The sequence below is a fragment of the Alligator mississippiensis genome, chromosome 8, assembly GCF_030867095.1.
Source record: "Alligator mississippiensis isolate rAllMis1 chromosome 8, rAllMis1, whole genome shotgun sequence".
Lineage (NCBI taxonomy): Eukaryota > Metazoa > Chordata > Crocodylia > Alligatoridae > Alligator > Alligator mississippiensis.
Window position 1 is genome coordinate 36,266,560 of NC_081831.1, and position 16,469 is coordinate 36,283,028.

At 48.1% G+C, this 16,469-nt stretch overlaps 1 long non-coding RNA gene across 3 annotated transcripts in view; it reads left to right on the forward strand.

Moving 5' to 3' along the window:
* Positions 1-14,896, forward strand: part of LOC109281793 (uncharacterized) — a 47,494-nt gene extending 32,598 nt beyond the window's left edge. The window contains exons 3-4 of one of the 3 annotated variants that reach the window (XR_009463925.1): positions 2,000-2,221; positions 13,552-14,896. This is a non-coding gene — a long non-coding RNA (uncharacterized LOC109281793). Of the gene's footprint in view, positions 1-1,999; positions 5,125-13,551 lie in introns of those variants that run through there. The other 2 variants (XR_009463924.1, XR_009463923.1) reach the window with 2 other exon arrangements.
* The last annotated feature ends 1,573 nt before the right edge of the window (positions 14,897-16,469 follow it).

Here is a 16,469-nt window from a genome sequence, read left to right on the forward strand (position 1 = left end):
CTGTTCCTCTTAGAACGTCTTAGAAGACAGCAACTAAGTAACTTCTCAGATTTCAGAACCATTTGAGCATGGATGTGCTATTTCCAGCATCCATGGACACTGACCTGACACTCAGAGCCAGGTCCTGTCCTGCCTCCAGGACAGCAGCACCATCCAATTTACATGTTCATCAAAATCAAAACCAGGGAATAGATACAGTATTCTGTTTTCTGAGCAACTTTCATATTACCAGCATTTTAGAAATGAAGGAACTGGGTAGACAGAGAGGATTGTGACTTGCCAAAGTTGCCCAGCAAGACAAGAGTACAGTCAAGCATACAGTTTCCGAGTCCTTTTCTGTCATCACTGTGGATTGTTTTCACCCTGTTGCTATATCTTGGCCAAGTATGAACTGATGTCCCAGAAAGAAGAATTTCTCTGTCCTCTTCTTAATCAGACTGCCTGTCTTCTTCTTAATCATGGTGCTTATTACACTGGGTTGTGGAATAATGCAGAGCTGGTCACTTGACCTTCAAGAATGCAAATGTAAGTAAAACAAGGAGACAATTATCTTTTCCATGGCGACCTGTCGCACAGGGCGTAAGCCAAAAAGAGGATACATCTGTAGGATATGGAAATGCTTTCCTACCAGCCCAGTGATGTGCCGCTGACCTCAGAACCCAGGAGTGATGGATCTGCAGACAGGGCTGTCAGTGTCTTTCCCAGGCAAGAGGCTAATTCTAGAGGCCGGATATAACATCCAATCATTAGTCCTCAACTGAGAGAAGGAAAGAGAAGAATTGTGTAGGCAGTTGCTTTTTTTAAACAACTTGTGACCCATGTATTAGCATCAAATTAGAGTAATTTAAAGTGGGGGGCAGGGGAAAAAGAAAATTCCCAGGTTCAGAGTTTTAATGGGTACTCCATAGCAAGTTTCTGTGTCCTGGTCAACCCTAGAGGCAACCATTCACCTCTCCATGGTGCCATCTGTGACCGTAGTAGTGATATTCAACCCCAGGCTCTAGCAACATATACCTTATATATGGACCTCTTCTCTGCTTTGAATTACACATTCCAGGCTATCCTGATGCTGATACAGTGTCTGCCCAGGAACATAAGAATGACCCACATGAAACTTCATGGAGACAGAAACAGACATGTGAAAGTCCCCATGTTATCACAAGCTTACTACGCCTAGCAACTGTGCCATCGAGCACACCATCCTGCTTGACATGGGTTGCCTTCTAAACTGGAAGAGTGTACCCTTGTCTACACAGCATCAGAGCTGGACTAATTAGCACTGCTGAGTGACATCAATTAACCCAATCCCATGATAATTAGCTCACCTCTACCACTACATTGTTGTAACTACAATGCTTCCAGTCTAAACGGCAGACAGCATGTGCCAGACACCAACATGGTCTCAATGACATGGGGAGAAGAAATGTCTCAAATAATAATTGTTTCCTGGTGCGATTAATTATCTGTCAATTTTTAGATTACAGCATTTAATATTTATATTACTCTGTAGCACCCAGAAACTACAATCAGGATTATGCGTGTGGAGCTGTAAAAACATTTGGAAAACCATTTATTTTAAAATGATGATGATGTAAATGCTAGCAACCCCCTACCATTTCTATGTTGTTTTGATGACTTTACAAACTACTGCTATATAATAAATCCGTTGCCCACATTTCTGCACTCTAAATGTGTATTCATTATTTATGTCACCTAGGCCTTACTGAATCTGTTTCAGTCTCTCTCTGAATTTGTCTTTGATGGCAATGTTGTTTAGCAGAAGCTGCAGGTCTACAACCATTGGTTTATGGCCTGTTGGGTCTAGCTAATATAAATGAACATTGCAAAGGCCTGTGATATGTATGGATAGAAGAGATAATGGGGTGAGAGGGGGATTAAGTAAAGACTTGCATATTGAGCCTTATATGTTGAGTGTCTCATACACTGAGTCATAGGTTTCATAACTTTATCAATGTAAGTCTCACATTCTGTCCCTTAGGCTCCACCTCAGCTTGACTGAATCCTGAAATACCTTTGGACCATGACATTATGGATCAACATGACATTGTAGAATCCCTCCATGATGATGCATCTCAATGAAACATCATCAGGTTGCAACACCCTGGCATTCTGCTGCAGTGTAACAACATGCTATTGCAAGCTGATGTCCCTACTGCTTACAGAAGGGAAAGATGATGGATCTGTATCATGGACACAACCAGTAAGATTTTCTTTAAGCTTGAGAATTCTGCACTGTTGCTGCTGAGAACACTGGAGCAAAATAGAGGGCTGGGCACTTAGCCAAGTATATGACAAGCAGGAAAAGGAACAGGTGGTTGGGCTAGACAATAGTGGATCATTCCTAGGAACACAGGATTGTCCACAGACATCTTCCTCAAGGTCCCCTTCACAGGCTTTAGCTTGTTACACATGGACACACACACACGCACACACTGGAATCCCAGGAAGGGGCTGCGACAAATTCTCATGGACGCTGAAATACCGTGGCTGTGAGCTCACCGAGTGACTAACTTGTTTATCTCCTATGGGAGCTGCTCCACTGCAATCTAGCATTTGGGAAGCATTAGATCTTAGCCAGCTTCTTTCCAAGTTGCAGTCACATCCCCCACCCTCAAAAGAACACACTCTAAAAATACAAAGCAAAAAATGACACATCACCCTGTTTCTTCTAAAAGAAAGTCATTGCTAATCACTCCATTACTTTACTACATCCTGTTGGATTAGCACTAGAAATAGTTCAAGTGGTTAAAACAAATGGCAGATGTCAGGGAAATCAGAAGGCTTTTTGTAAGAATCAAAGGCGTGAATTTAAAAAATTAATGCATGCAAATTGTTGCTGTTGCATGCCCAAAACAGATACTGGCACATACAAAAGGCTAATTGTGCACATAGTTGGCTGCCCGTGCAAGCAAATGCCCGATTTGCATATGCAGTCTCTGTAACTATGCTTACCATTTAAGCACACAATTGCATTTGTATTTTTTGTGTGCGCCAATCCATTTATTTTGAAAATCAGCCCCTACACATTTCTAATAATTTTTTCTACATGGTAAAGTAAAAGTGCAGGTGGCAATAAGTTACTCACATCAAGGCATGCTAATTCTATGCATGGTGCCAGAGAAACCCACCTCAGATCCATAACTTAATAAGTGTTCCTAAAACAATAGGGGTTCATTTTGGAATGGAAGGGGTCAGTTTTTCAAGCAGCCTTCAAAGCTATAACTTATGTCCATATCTCTTCAATCTCTAAATATTTCACAGACAATGAAGCTTATGAGTTACCCAGCCCAATCAGGTTAACAATGATGATTTTTTTCAAATCACCCAATTTATTTAATATCAATACAAAAACCCTGATGAGATAAAAACAGAAATGATGGGAACAACTATGCAGCCCTGTCTTAAGTCTCAGCCATAAAAATATAGGGGTTATCAGCCTTGCTGCTGCAGCTTTCAGTCAAAGGTATGAGGAGTGATACAGGTGCATCTAAATCACAGGGGCCTTTATAGGTCAGAGCCAATAATTTCAATTCCACCTGGAAATAAGCTGGGAGCCATTTCAGTCAATGCAGTACTTGTATTATTTACATGAAAGGAGAGTATAGTATCAGTGTTTTCAGGTTCTGTGTTTGTCTTCCCATTACAGAGGAAGATAGGAAACGCATCCATGGAAACTGCTGCTACCTGAGCTACTACACTAGGACTTTAAAGATTAATTTTATTGTCTACACAGAAAGTGCCTACCACTTCTGTATTTTCTCACATACAACACGCACCTTTTCCCATAGGCAACGTGTAGGGATTGGCCTTCACCAGCTGGGGCGTGGGGGTGCCAAGAGAAGTGCCGGCAGCACCTCCGGTTTTGCTGCTGTCACTTCCTGTTTTGCCGCCAGTGTTTCCAGGGTCAGCAATCGGCCACTGGGGGGGAATCAGCAATCAGCCACTGGTTCCCACCCCTCCCACCCCCCGCATGACTTTTCCTCAAAAACTAGCGAATGGAAATTTGATTGTGCATTATATGCAAGAAATATGGTAAGAGCTGGTTCTGTTGCTTACCAATTGAAATCAAAGTAAAATCTGCAGTGATCCTCAGTGGGCACATCTACACATGCATTTGCTCTCAAGGAAACTACTTGAGAGTAAACACTCCTGGGCACACGTCTACATGTGCAGGGACATGGAAGCAGATTTGCTGCTCCTAGCAGCAAACTGCTCCCACTCCTTCTGGCCACAACAGGTCTCTGCTGCCACCAGGGGGATGTGGAGGCTCCAGCCACGGCTGCCTGAGGCTGGCAGGCATCTTTAAAAGGCAGCCCACTCCCTGTTCCCTTGTCAGCCATTTTTCTGGCCAGAAGCAGCGTGCAGAGCTGAGGGGCAGCATGCAGCATCTCTCTCACCATAGCTTTTACCCCCTCACACCGTGGCTGCTCCACCCACTGGCCCTGGCAGTGCCATCCAGTTCCCCAGGCTCCTGGTCACCATGGTGCTTGCCCTGCTGGTCCATCACAGAGACCACCATCTGGCCCAGAGCAGTCTGGGCCCTACCAGCTCCCCCATGCTCAGCACCTGCCCGGCCAGCCTCACTACACTGTCCTAGGCCCCCTGCCACTGTTCAGCTGCTGGCCAGACCCTGGCAGGGATGCCAGTGATCCACTCCTGGATGCCACTCAGGGCGATCCATGCCCCCCTTGGATTCCAGCCCAGCCTCCTCTGGGCCTGCCCGGCCAGCCAGAACTAGTGGCTGCACATTGTCCAGACCACCTGGGCCAACAAGCAGAGGCTGGAGTCATTCTGGTTAACCTGGGCCACCTTCTAAGACCTCTTGGAGCAGCTCCACCCACACCTGGAGTGGCAGGACACCACCATATAGCAGCCCCTCTCTGAGTACACCTGGCAGGCTCTCACCCTTCTCAAGCTGGCCACTAGGGCTGTGCAAAATTTCACCACCAGTTTTGTTTTGATGCTGGTTCGACCTGTTTCCAGGTTGAAACAGCAAAATCAAAATGAAACAGATATGGTTGGAACAGCCTCGAAACGAAATGAGGCAAGCTGAAACGTTTTGCCGTTTCAATGCTGTTTTGCCGTTTTGTCCATAGGCTATAATGGAGAAGGTCAAAACAGCCTATAACTTTGTCATTTCTAGACAGATTTGGATAAAACTTGCCAAAACAGTAGCTGCTTCTGAGGGCATACAGTGTGTCAAGTTTCAAGAATATAGATGCAGGGGGGTTGGAGAAACTGCACCCCAAAATCCTGAAAGCAAAACTCATGTCACGTATATGTGTTAAGCCACAGCGGGGTCAAAACTGCAGGCACACTAGGCCCTGCTGAGGCCACAAAGTCTGCCAAGTTTCAAGGAGATAAGTATAGGGATTTGGGGAAAATAGCACCTCAAGCTGCGGACAAGTAAAAATTGTGACAAGGGTGACAGTGTGTGTGTTAAGGCACAGCAGGGTCAAGGCCGCAGGGATGGTAGCCCCTGCTACAGCCACAAAGCCTGCCAGATGTTGAGGAGATAGATACAAGGACTCTGGGGCCCTGCACCCCTAGCTGCTAACAGACAAAACTCATGACATGGTTGCTTGTGTAACTGACTGTGTCTGTCTTGGGGCAGTTGATTGTCTGTATTGATTATTTCCTCTCCTCAGTCTGTCTGTGGTTTTGTAGGTGTTAATCCATGCTCATTAAGTTGTTATGTAGTAGCTAGGTACTGTGTATTGAGCTGGTCCCTGAGTGAATCATGATTAATTGGTAACTGGTAACACAGTAGCTTAGCAGCCAGGCCTGCAGTAGCCCCACCCCCGTGCCCCAAGACAGACACAGTTGCACAAGCACCCATGTCACAAGTTTTGCTTGTCTGCAGCTTGAGGTGCAGTTCCCCCCAAACCTCTGCATCTATCACCTTGAAACTTGGCAGGCTTTGTGCGCTCACCAGAGGCTACCACCCTGCAGCTTTGACCCCACTGTGGCTTCACACACACACGACATGAGCTTTGCTTCAAGAATTTGGGGTGCAGTTCCCCCCAAACCTCTGCACCAATCTTCTTGAAACTTGGCAGGCTTCATGGCCTCAGCAGGGGCTAGCAAGCCTGCAGTTTTGCCCCCACTGTGTCTTAACACATACACGTGACACAAGTTTTGCTTTCAGGATTTTGGGCTGCAGTTTCTCTGAACTCCCTGCACCTATCTCCTTGAAACATGGCAGACTTTGTTGCCTCAGCAGGGGCTACCACCCCTGCACTTTTGACCCCGCTCTGGCTTAACACGTATATGTGACATGAGTTTTGCTGTCAAGATTTTGGAATGCAGTTTCCCTAACTCCCTGGTCATATCTTCTTGAAACTTGGTACCCATCATGCCCTCAGAAGGGGCTACCATTTTTGCAAGTTTCATCCAAATCAGGCCAGAAATAACAGTTATAACCTGTTTTGACCTTCCCAATTATATCCTGTGGGTGAAACGTCGAAACAGGGTCAAAACAGCAAAACATTTCGATGGAACGAAACAGAACACCCGTTTTGACTTGAAGCAAAAGTCGAAATGAAACACTGTTCTGTCAAAACGTTGAAACGCTGGTCAAAATGAAACACTTCCATTTCACACAGCCCTACTGGCCACATCTGCCATCCTGCAGTAAGTTGGCCACCTCTCTGGTATGGGCAAGGCAACCTCTGCGGAGGCCATCCTGGAGGTGTGCAGCACCTTCCAGGACATGCTGGGGCACATGGTGCTCCACATGCATAGCCCCCTGGAGGTGGTGGTGGGGTTCTGTACCCTGTGCTTCCCCCAGTGCATCAGGGCCCTAGAAAGGACCCACATCCCCATCACCTGCCCACCCCATGGCAACTGCCCTTACTACAGCTGGCGGGGCTTTCCATGCCATCATGTTCCAGGCCATCGTTGACCACTGTGGCGCCTTCACAAACATGAGTGCCAGCTGGGCAGGCAGCACCCACAATGCCCATATCTTCCACAACTCTGCCCTGCCAGCCCTGGTGGACAGCGGGTGCTTTGCACCAAGGATGCTGGACCTCCAGCTCGGTGCAGTGATGGTCCTGCTGCTCCCCATTGAGGACCCCACCTACCCACTCCTCCCCTAGCTGATGTGGCCCTACATTGGCCAGCTGGACCCTGCCAAGCACACTTCAACCAGTGCCTGAACTGGACCCACACCCTTTTTGAGTGCGCCTTCAGCCGGCTGAAGGGACACTAAAGCACCCTCACCACCTGCCTCAAGGCCACTGATGCCAAAATCCCCTGGGTCATCATCGCAGCCTGTGTGCTGCATAACATCTATGAGGTCTAGAGAGAGCTGTTTCAAGAGGCCTGGGTGGAGGAGATGCAGTGGGCAGAATGCCTGGCCAGAAACACAGGCTGTGACAGAGATGGGCCCCGCCCCCCCATCCCCAGGCTGAGGCCCTGGACAATCTGCACACCCGCCAATGGGGGCCTGGGCCATGGGTGTGAGAGATGCTGGCCAACCACCACCTCCTGCACTCCCCCACTGTAGCCTACCTAGACAGCCACCCATGCACCCCCACCTCAAGTGCTGTGCATGTTCCTTCTTGGATGAGGGGCCATGGGATGGAGGTGCCTAGGGGATGGAGCCTAGGGACAGGTACCCAGCACCCCAGCCTCTGGCCATTCCCCCACAAATGTGCATGCCACAGCAAGCCCAGCAGGTAGGGGGCTCACCCAGGGATGACAGCAGGCACTGCTCTTCCAGCACCCATGTCCCCCTCCTGCAGCCAGTGGCCAAGGGCAGCAGGACCAGTACACAGTCCTGGCCCCACTGCAAGTAGGTCCTGCTCCACAGCCATGTGGAGCTGGGGCAAGCAGAGGTTGGGTAGGGGTGAACCTGGGGCAAGGGCTGGGGCAGGGGATCCTGCCTGGTGGAGGGGGTACAGCAACTCCACCCAGGCCCAGGGAGGGGCCTGGTGCTGAACAGTGGGCAGCTGCCATGGGGCAGGTAGGGCTGCAGCCAGGGCCAGAGCAGCAGGTGGCACAAAGGTGACCACTAGGGCCAGGATGGTGTTCAGCACCCAGCGGTCCTCGTCCATCACCTCCACTGCTCTGGCCATAAGCACAGCCTTCCACTCCAGGGCCTCATTGTGGCGCTTCTCCAGGGCCAGAAGCCTCCCCCTGAACTCCTGTTCTGCCCGATCCCTTGCCTCCTCACGGGCCACGTCCTCTGCCCCCAAAGCATCCTGCTGGCCTATGTCCTCCACGTACCAAGCCTCCTGCCAGGAGACATCCTCCACCTGCCAGGCCCACTAGTTCACCAGCTGCTCCTCAGACGCAGTCACCAGGTGGACCAGCAGGAGGGTCTGGTCCTGGGTCCTCTTTTGCCTAAGCTGACGTATACACATGGCCCCACCCGAGGCTGGAATTGACCCTGAGCTGCCATCCAACTGCTGCCTCTCCCCCACATGCAGCTACAGAACCTGCAGAACCAGGAGAAAGAAGCTATTTGTGAGAGTTTGCAACATTTCTGAGATAAGGTGTTCTGTATCAGGGGGGCATGTGCTGCCTGGCCTCAGATTGGGGGTTGTGCATGCATGGGTGTCCATGGACCATGGTAGGTTAGATGGCCAGGCCTGAGCCCAGGCAGCCACAGGCTGAGCCCCACATCCCCACTTCAGGCATGGCTGGTGAACTCAGACTATGAGGTGGTAGAGCATCCCACGGGACCGGGGGGGTTGCAGCTGGCTGGGAGCAGGGGAGTTTTCAGCCTCCCCACTACCACCGAGAGTGCCTGGCCAGCTGCAAACCCTGCCCCACAACTCCCGGCCATCTGCAAACCCCACCCCGCTCCTGGTCAGCTGCAAACCGCCCTCCTCCCCCCTGCTCCTCTGGGATGTTCCACCACCCCACCAGTCTGAGTTCACTCGCTGCACCTACCCCACACACTCCCCAGGGGCTGGTGGAATGCTTGGTGCTGGCTGCAGGCAGCCTGCCTCCCCTGCCCCCTTCCCAGGCCAGGAAAGGCCTGGCTCCTGGAAGCACCTGCTGCCATGTCTCCAGACAGACTCCACCTGTTCTCCTCCTGCAGGCCAGCCTGTCTCCTGTGCTGCTGCCAATCACACAGTGCTCAGGCTCAGGAGTCACAGGATTCCTGGATGACTGGGATGTGGAGCTGCCGGCGCCCCCACCCTCCCCGCAGGGGTTCAGGGAGATGTCCAGGGGCCAGCCCCTACTGTGCTGGCACTGTGCCCTGAGCATGCCCCTGCTGCAAGTGTCCAGGATACAGTATGAGGAGCTGTTTGCACAAACCAAGAGGTGCCTGACCTGCAGGGAGCAGTTTAGAAAAGCAAAGGCAGAAACTGAATTCAAACAGGCAACAGAAATCAGGAACAATAAAAAGTCCTTCTTCGTTTCATAGGAAGTCAGAGAAAAAATAAAGAAAATGTAGGTCCCTTGCAGAACAAAATGGGACAGCTGATAACCAACACCCAGGAGAAAACTGAACTCCTAAACAAATACTTTGCATTGATATTCCACCTGTCTAAGGGTGTTACCCTGCCTGACAGGATACAAAACGATCAAGGTGGCAGTGATCACCCATCCATACCTGGTAAAGATATTGTGAGGGAACATCTGGAGAGGCTGGATATCTACAAGTCAGCAGGACCAGATGAACTACACCTGAGAGTGCTGAAAGAATTGGTTGACATCCTCTCACAACCAATGGCAAAGCTATTTGAGAACTTGTGGCACTCAGGAGAGGTTCCAGAAGACTGAAAGAGGGCCAATATGGTGCCTATCTTAAAGGAAAGAAGGAAAAATCCTGGAAAAAATTATCAAATTATCAAACCATTAGTAATAGGCTAGCTGAAGGCAGCATTATAGATGACAGCCAACATGGCTTCGTTGTGGGCAGGTCATGCCTGACCAACCTAAGTTCCTTCTACGATCAGGTAACTCGCCACTGGATAAGGGAGATGAAGTTGAGGTCATATACTTGAATTTCAAAAAGACCATTGATTTGGTCTCCCATAATGTCCTCATGGTAAAATTGGGCAACTGAGGCTTCGACAATTTAACAGTCCAGTGGCTAGGAAACTGGCTTCAAGGCAGGATCTAGAGAATATTAATAGACGGAACTGAGTCGGCATGACTCATGGTGTCCAGTGGTGTCCCTCACAGCTCAGTACTCAGACCAGTTCTTTTCAACATATTCAACATGCATTAATGATTTGGACTTGGGTGTTAAAAGCATACTTGCAAAGCGTGTAGATAACACCAAATTATGGGGGAGTTTTGTCATGCTGGAGGATAGGCTGGGGATACAGGCTGACCTGGACGGGCTTGCAAGGTGGGCGGATCAAAACCTGATGAAGTTTAACACCAAGAAATGTGAAGTTCTCCATCTGGGGAGAAATAATACGCAACACACTTAGAGGCTTGGCAGTGCTACACTTGCTAACACCACAACTAAAAGAGACCTGGGGGTCATGATAGACCACAGAACGAACACGAGCCACCAATGCTTTGCCGTAGCTGGCAAAGCGATTAAGACACTGGCATGCATCTACTGGTGCATCTCAAGAAAGAATAAAGTTGTCATCCTCCCGCTCAGCTTTGGTGAGGCTGCAGTTGAAGTACTGCATCCAGTTCTGGGCGCTGCACTTGAAGAAGAATGTGGAGAAGCTTGAGAGAGTCCAAAGGAGAGCTGTGTGTATGATTAGAGGTCTGAAGAACAGGCCATGCAAGGAGAGGCTGAAAGACATAGGACTGTTCAGCCTGAAGAAGAGAAGACTTATAAGGGACTTGGAGGCAGCCTATAAGTACGTAAGAGGTGCCTATCAGGGCCTGGGGGAGCATCTGTCAACCAAGGCACCCCAGGGGAAGACAAGGAATAATGGTCATAAATTGCTAGAAGATTGCTTTAGATTGGACATAAAGAAAAACTTCTGTACGGTTTGAGTGTCCATGGTCTGGAACAGACACCCCCAAAGGTGATAGAATTACCTACTCTGGAAATCTTCAAAAAAATTTGGACACACACCTGTCTGGGATCATCTGACCCCAGTAGTCTTTCCAACCCAAATGCAGGGGGCTGGACCTGATGATCTCATGAGGTCCCTTCCAGCCCTTGACATCTATGAATCTCTGACCCACTATGCCCTGCTGCTGCTGCTGGCCATGATGCCCCAGGCACACCTGAGCACCTGGCACAGGACTCTGAGTTTCAATGGTGCAGTGGGCAAGCCCGTGCTGGCCCGCAACCTCCGCTGCCACCTGCAGGGCTACCTGTGGCTGCATCACATATCCCTGCATCCCACAGCAGAGGACATCGCTGCTGGCATCAACGTGTAACTCAGCAGATGATGCCCATGCCCACCTATCTGCAGGGGCACAGGATGCTCAATAAAGTTTTGCACTGTCTCCTGCCTCCTTGCATACTGTGGAGGGAGGAAGTGGGGTAAAACTCAGTGGCCACAGAAGCACAGCCAGGCTGGGTCGGGGGAGGGGAGGGCTAGGACAGGGGCAGGGGCCAGGTCATGGGAAGGCCCTCCCCCCAGTGTGGGGCTTACCAGGTGGGCAGGACTAGTGCGCCTGGCAGCTCAGATAGATTCCCATTGGCAGCAAGGGCATGTGGCTCCCGGTGGTTACCTGCATCAGTGGGGCATGGCATCCAGCTGCCTGGGCAGGGGCCCACTCCAGGGAGGAGATGGAACTGCTGGCAGTGTCATGGCCAGCCTGGCCTCATGGGCAGGGCTGAGGCTATGAAGCTGGAAGAGCAGGTGGTAGCCTGGGCTCCCAGAGCTGCTGGATGACACTGGGGATGGGGAGCTTGGCAGGACAGGCTCCTGGTGGTCCAAGGGGGACTCCCCTGGTGATGCATCACTGCAGGTGCCAGGCCATAGCAGAGGCTCAGGCAGGCCACCCATGCTTGAGAACACAGCATGGCTGCAGCCACAGTTCCAGGGTGCATGTCATCCAGTTGCCACATAGAGGGCATAGACTTTCAGGCAGCCCCTGATAGGTGGTTGTGGTTGGTGACAGTGACCCACTGTGGCTGCAAGGCCTTGACCTTTTTGCAGCACTGGTGTGCTGACCAATCATGCCCACTCTGCTGCAAACTTCCTGATAGCCCCTCATAAATGTGGGTGTTGGAGCACCCGCCTTGCACAAACTGGGGGAGCACCTCAGCCTCACCCCACAACACTATCAAGTCCACAGTCTCCTTGGGACCAGTTGGGGCCCCGGGAGGCAGTGTGTGGCATCAGGGAGGACGCCAACATGGCCCCCGTGACAGCACACTGGGCCTCTGTACGGCATCTAGATGTGGATGCTTACTGCACAAGTAAACTGCTCTACTGCACAGTAGCATGTCTCGTATAGCTGCGCCCAGTTAGCAGAACAATAAGCAGGCTTAGATCCCTAGCTGCTGCTACTCAGTTACTACACGGAAAGATTTTTTTTTTCTTCGTTCTGCCTTTCAAAAACAAATATTATATTCTGGAGTATATTTTTTGTGAGAAAATACAGTAATAGAACGAGTCATATGTTAGCAGCAAAAAACCCCAAAGCATTGTACTTCAGGCATTTTCTACCTCCTGTTAGAATCTTACTGGGCACGTCTACACGTGCATTAACGTGCAGTGGTTTACTAACTAGAAGCATAGTAACAGGTGTTCCTGCACAGTAGCATGCCGTGCTAATGCACAGTAGAATTAGTCTACCGTGCGTGTGGTGTCTCATGTAGGTGTGCCTCCTCAGTAGAATCAGCGACTTATCAGCACCAGAATCTGCAACCACACTCTATGTGTATAAGCTTTTTTCCACTGATTACTAGAATCAGATCCTTGCACACACCTATCCACTGTGCAGATAGGTTACTATGCAATGGCCAGTGACTATCAAGCACATGTGATTGTGGTGTCTACATGTTTTTTTTACTCTTCTTTGCCTACTTCTCTGTACCTTGCCCTGTGCGATTCTAGCAAGCAGCAGACACTGTGGTGGTAGTGCCACTCTATCCATTTAAAGCCACACCTCCAGTGAACCCATGCAAATCTGTGTGTACATCAGGTCTTGGTAGCAAAAGGTGGCCATATCCCTTCAAGTGAAGGAGTGGATATCATCTCAACCACTTGGTTGTACCCCCAATCCTACCATTATCCTCTTGGTCCAAATTGGGTTATGCTTCCTCTAGCCAGGTTCTCATCCAAATCCTTTCCTAGCCTAGACCCAAGGAAAGTGACTAAACTGTCCAGACCAGGTAAAATAGAAATAGAGAGCTAAAGAATAATAATAGTAGTAGTACTAACAACAATGATTATGATTGCTGTTGCTGTTACTGCTATCTTTTATCATCATCATAAATTATCATTATTTATATTCTGTTATTTCCAGAAAGGCTCTGAGTGTTAGAAACAAGCAGTACCCCTTTCTTATCGTGATAATAGAATGACCTGATTCAGGGTCTGCAGAACATGGTATCAAAGTTAAGATATAAAAGAAACGTGGACATTTTGTTATCATTAGCCAATGAAAGCAGCATCGTTTCTGTACTGCATCCAGGTATAAAGCCATCAGAAAAAGGTTTAAAAAGATCTGAGGACTCCAAATGCTGCTGGGAACATCTCAATACGGCTTGTGCTCACTGGGAGATGCCCTTCCATAGGAAAAGAAACCCCAGCAGCAGTGGGCAGAATGCCCATCCTTTGGCCTTCACCAACCAAGAAGGTATCAATCCAGATTACAACAGGCAGTTTGAAGAACTTCAGAACCTTGGTGAATGAAAATCCAGGGAGCAGCAAAGACTTCACATTTGTCTCCCCCGCTACATTATCACCATATGCAATGCAACTGAACAGAATATAAGCGGATGCTTCAGCATGTAAGCGGAAACACTTACTCACCTGTAGGCATAGGAACAGTGGTTGCATGCTCTGACACTTGCATGTTAATCTTCCAGCTTTATCTGTCACTGGCATTTTATACTAAGGCGATGTCTAACAATAGGGAAGCAGAAGGGCATTTCTGAACTACCTCACAGAAAGGTGCACACAGAAAAGAAATCATGCTGTTCATCCAAGCCATCTGTGAGTTTATTCTTCAAAGTAAGAGTCCTGTTGTGCCACAAGTGAGGATAGATGTTTTCAGGCCTGGCTCTTTGTGAACATAACAAACCTAATGTAGACTGGCATAGTTTTCTGCCCTGCTGCAAAGATGGTAGATACTGAGGGGAAAAAGACTAGAATATGACAGCCTCAGGACTGAAGTGCACCAACAGTGCATGTGGGAGAACAGGGCAGATACACTAAGATGTGCTGAAGGTCAACACTGAGGTGTACAGATAGAGTGGGAAGAAAGAGAAGTGAAAGAGCAGGAGAGAGAAAGTCAGAATGAAGATATTCAGCAGAGTTGCACTGGAATCCATTAGCTAAGTGAACACTCTGGAGACAGCAAAATATACCTAATTTCAAGAACAGAGAATGACAGACCAGTAGGCCAAGACATCTCAGTTTCTGACTGCATTATTCAGAACTGCAGATATGTGTCCTCTTACATGATGTAGTATACAATCCTACATAAACTTCCCCTGAAGAAACATGGCAATCAAGTCTACCAATCCTTGGACAATGAAGCCCTCTAGTGGGCAGACAAAAACTCCACAGTCAGTTTGCACAGAATCCAGGCCTTAGGTTTAGGAACAATTGATATTATAATTTTTTGTATTATCAACTATTTGTACTGCAATAATGAGTAGCATTTTCATTGCTTGTTTTTCTTGCAGCCAAAGTCTCTCACCATTTCAAGTTTCAAAAGCTCCTTATTTGTTCTTTGACCTCCTATTTTATTCTATAAACATAACCATCTGATATACCAGCTAGCTCTCCTTCTCTTTCTCTAAGTAAATTTGGTACTGTTTGGTCACCATTGGAGACCAAAATTATCAGGCTGAGCCCAAGGCAATATGGGCTGGCACAGTGCAATATGTTCAAAACTGGGAGGACTATCCTAAAAACTGTGAGATGTGACCATGGCACAACGTGTCAAAGTGCAATATGTATCTTTCAATCTGTCATTCATGTGGGATCTAAAACAATGGGAACCCAAAAAACGAGACTTCAAGCCAAAATATATTGAATAATTGTCCCTTGATGCCATAATAGAAGCAAGTATTTTTTCTTGGCAAATTTAATCCGCAAGTGAAGCTAAGGGAAGAGTGGGTTTTTTTCCCCAGTTTTGTAGCCAGAGAGAAATATCAGGAAGAAAAAAAAAAAAAAATCAGCTCGGGTTTAATAAAGCAAGGTTTATTTGTATTTTTGTCAAAACAAAATCAAACCCATTCTGTATCAAACCACAATATTGTCCTTAGTCCAAAATGATTCTCTCTGTCTTATTTTCTGGATTTTTATTTAGAAACCTACTTTCTCCTTTTTTTGAAGTAAACTTTTAAAAGAAAATTCCCTATTTAAAATTAAAAGCCCAAACACTTCAAAATGTTGAAATGAGAAGTTTTAGCATTTCCAGAATGAAACATTTCTTTGAAAATGGCCAAAAAGAAATATTTGTTTACCTTTTTGTGGGTGCAAAATATTTCACTTTCTTTTAGTTCCAACTCCACCCCTTCCCCCACACCTCCCAACTCCATTTTTTAGGAAGTTAAATATGCGTAGAAAAACTTTCACCAAGCTCTACCTGCAAGCCACACTTCCGCATACAGCACGCAGACTCACATTACACTTAGCCCATACTAAATTAGTGTTATAGTTATACAGTTAAGCCTGCCTGTGATCTGTTGCACGTGAAGGATCAATACCGTGTATTGCCTGCACAGCTCCGATTTGCCACTAGAGGGTGGAGCTAGGAACCAGGACACCTGGGCTCTATCCCCGCTTGGGGAGGGAGGAGAAGAGGTGATAGGAGAGTATTCTGGGCAGCTGGAGACTGCAAATTGCTTATCTCCATGGAGCGGACTGAAGTTACTCTAATAGAAGCTAGGCAGCACAGCCCTACATCAACTCTTGCCTGAAGCAGCAGAACTCAGACATGCAGAGGACACTTAGCATGGTTAACGAGCTTTAACATGCAGATGCTAAGATAGTAAGGGCACATAAAATGCTGAAACGTGCCCTTAATGTCTGCTTGGTCTAAATATAATGCGTCACCTCACCCTAGGCGTGTTCAACTTAAAGTTTAAGTCTTAAACACAAGAAAACAAGCATTCAAGAAGTTCAATACTTCTTACATGCCCTCCTAGCATTGCAAAGCTGCTCCCTTTCAGACCTAGGTTATGGAACGTACCAACTTCAATAGGGCAGGCCACTGTCTTCCAATGACTTGCACCAGCTGCCAGTGACCCTGTGACCACACCCTAGGGCATTCAGTGGCATCCGGCCTGAATTCAACTGTTTTGATTATAATGAGTAACAGGCATAACAGCAGATGGAACCAGGGCACAGCCTGAACAGCTGTGATAGCCCCACTCC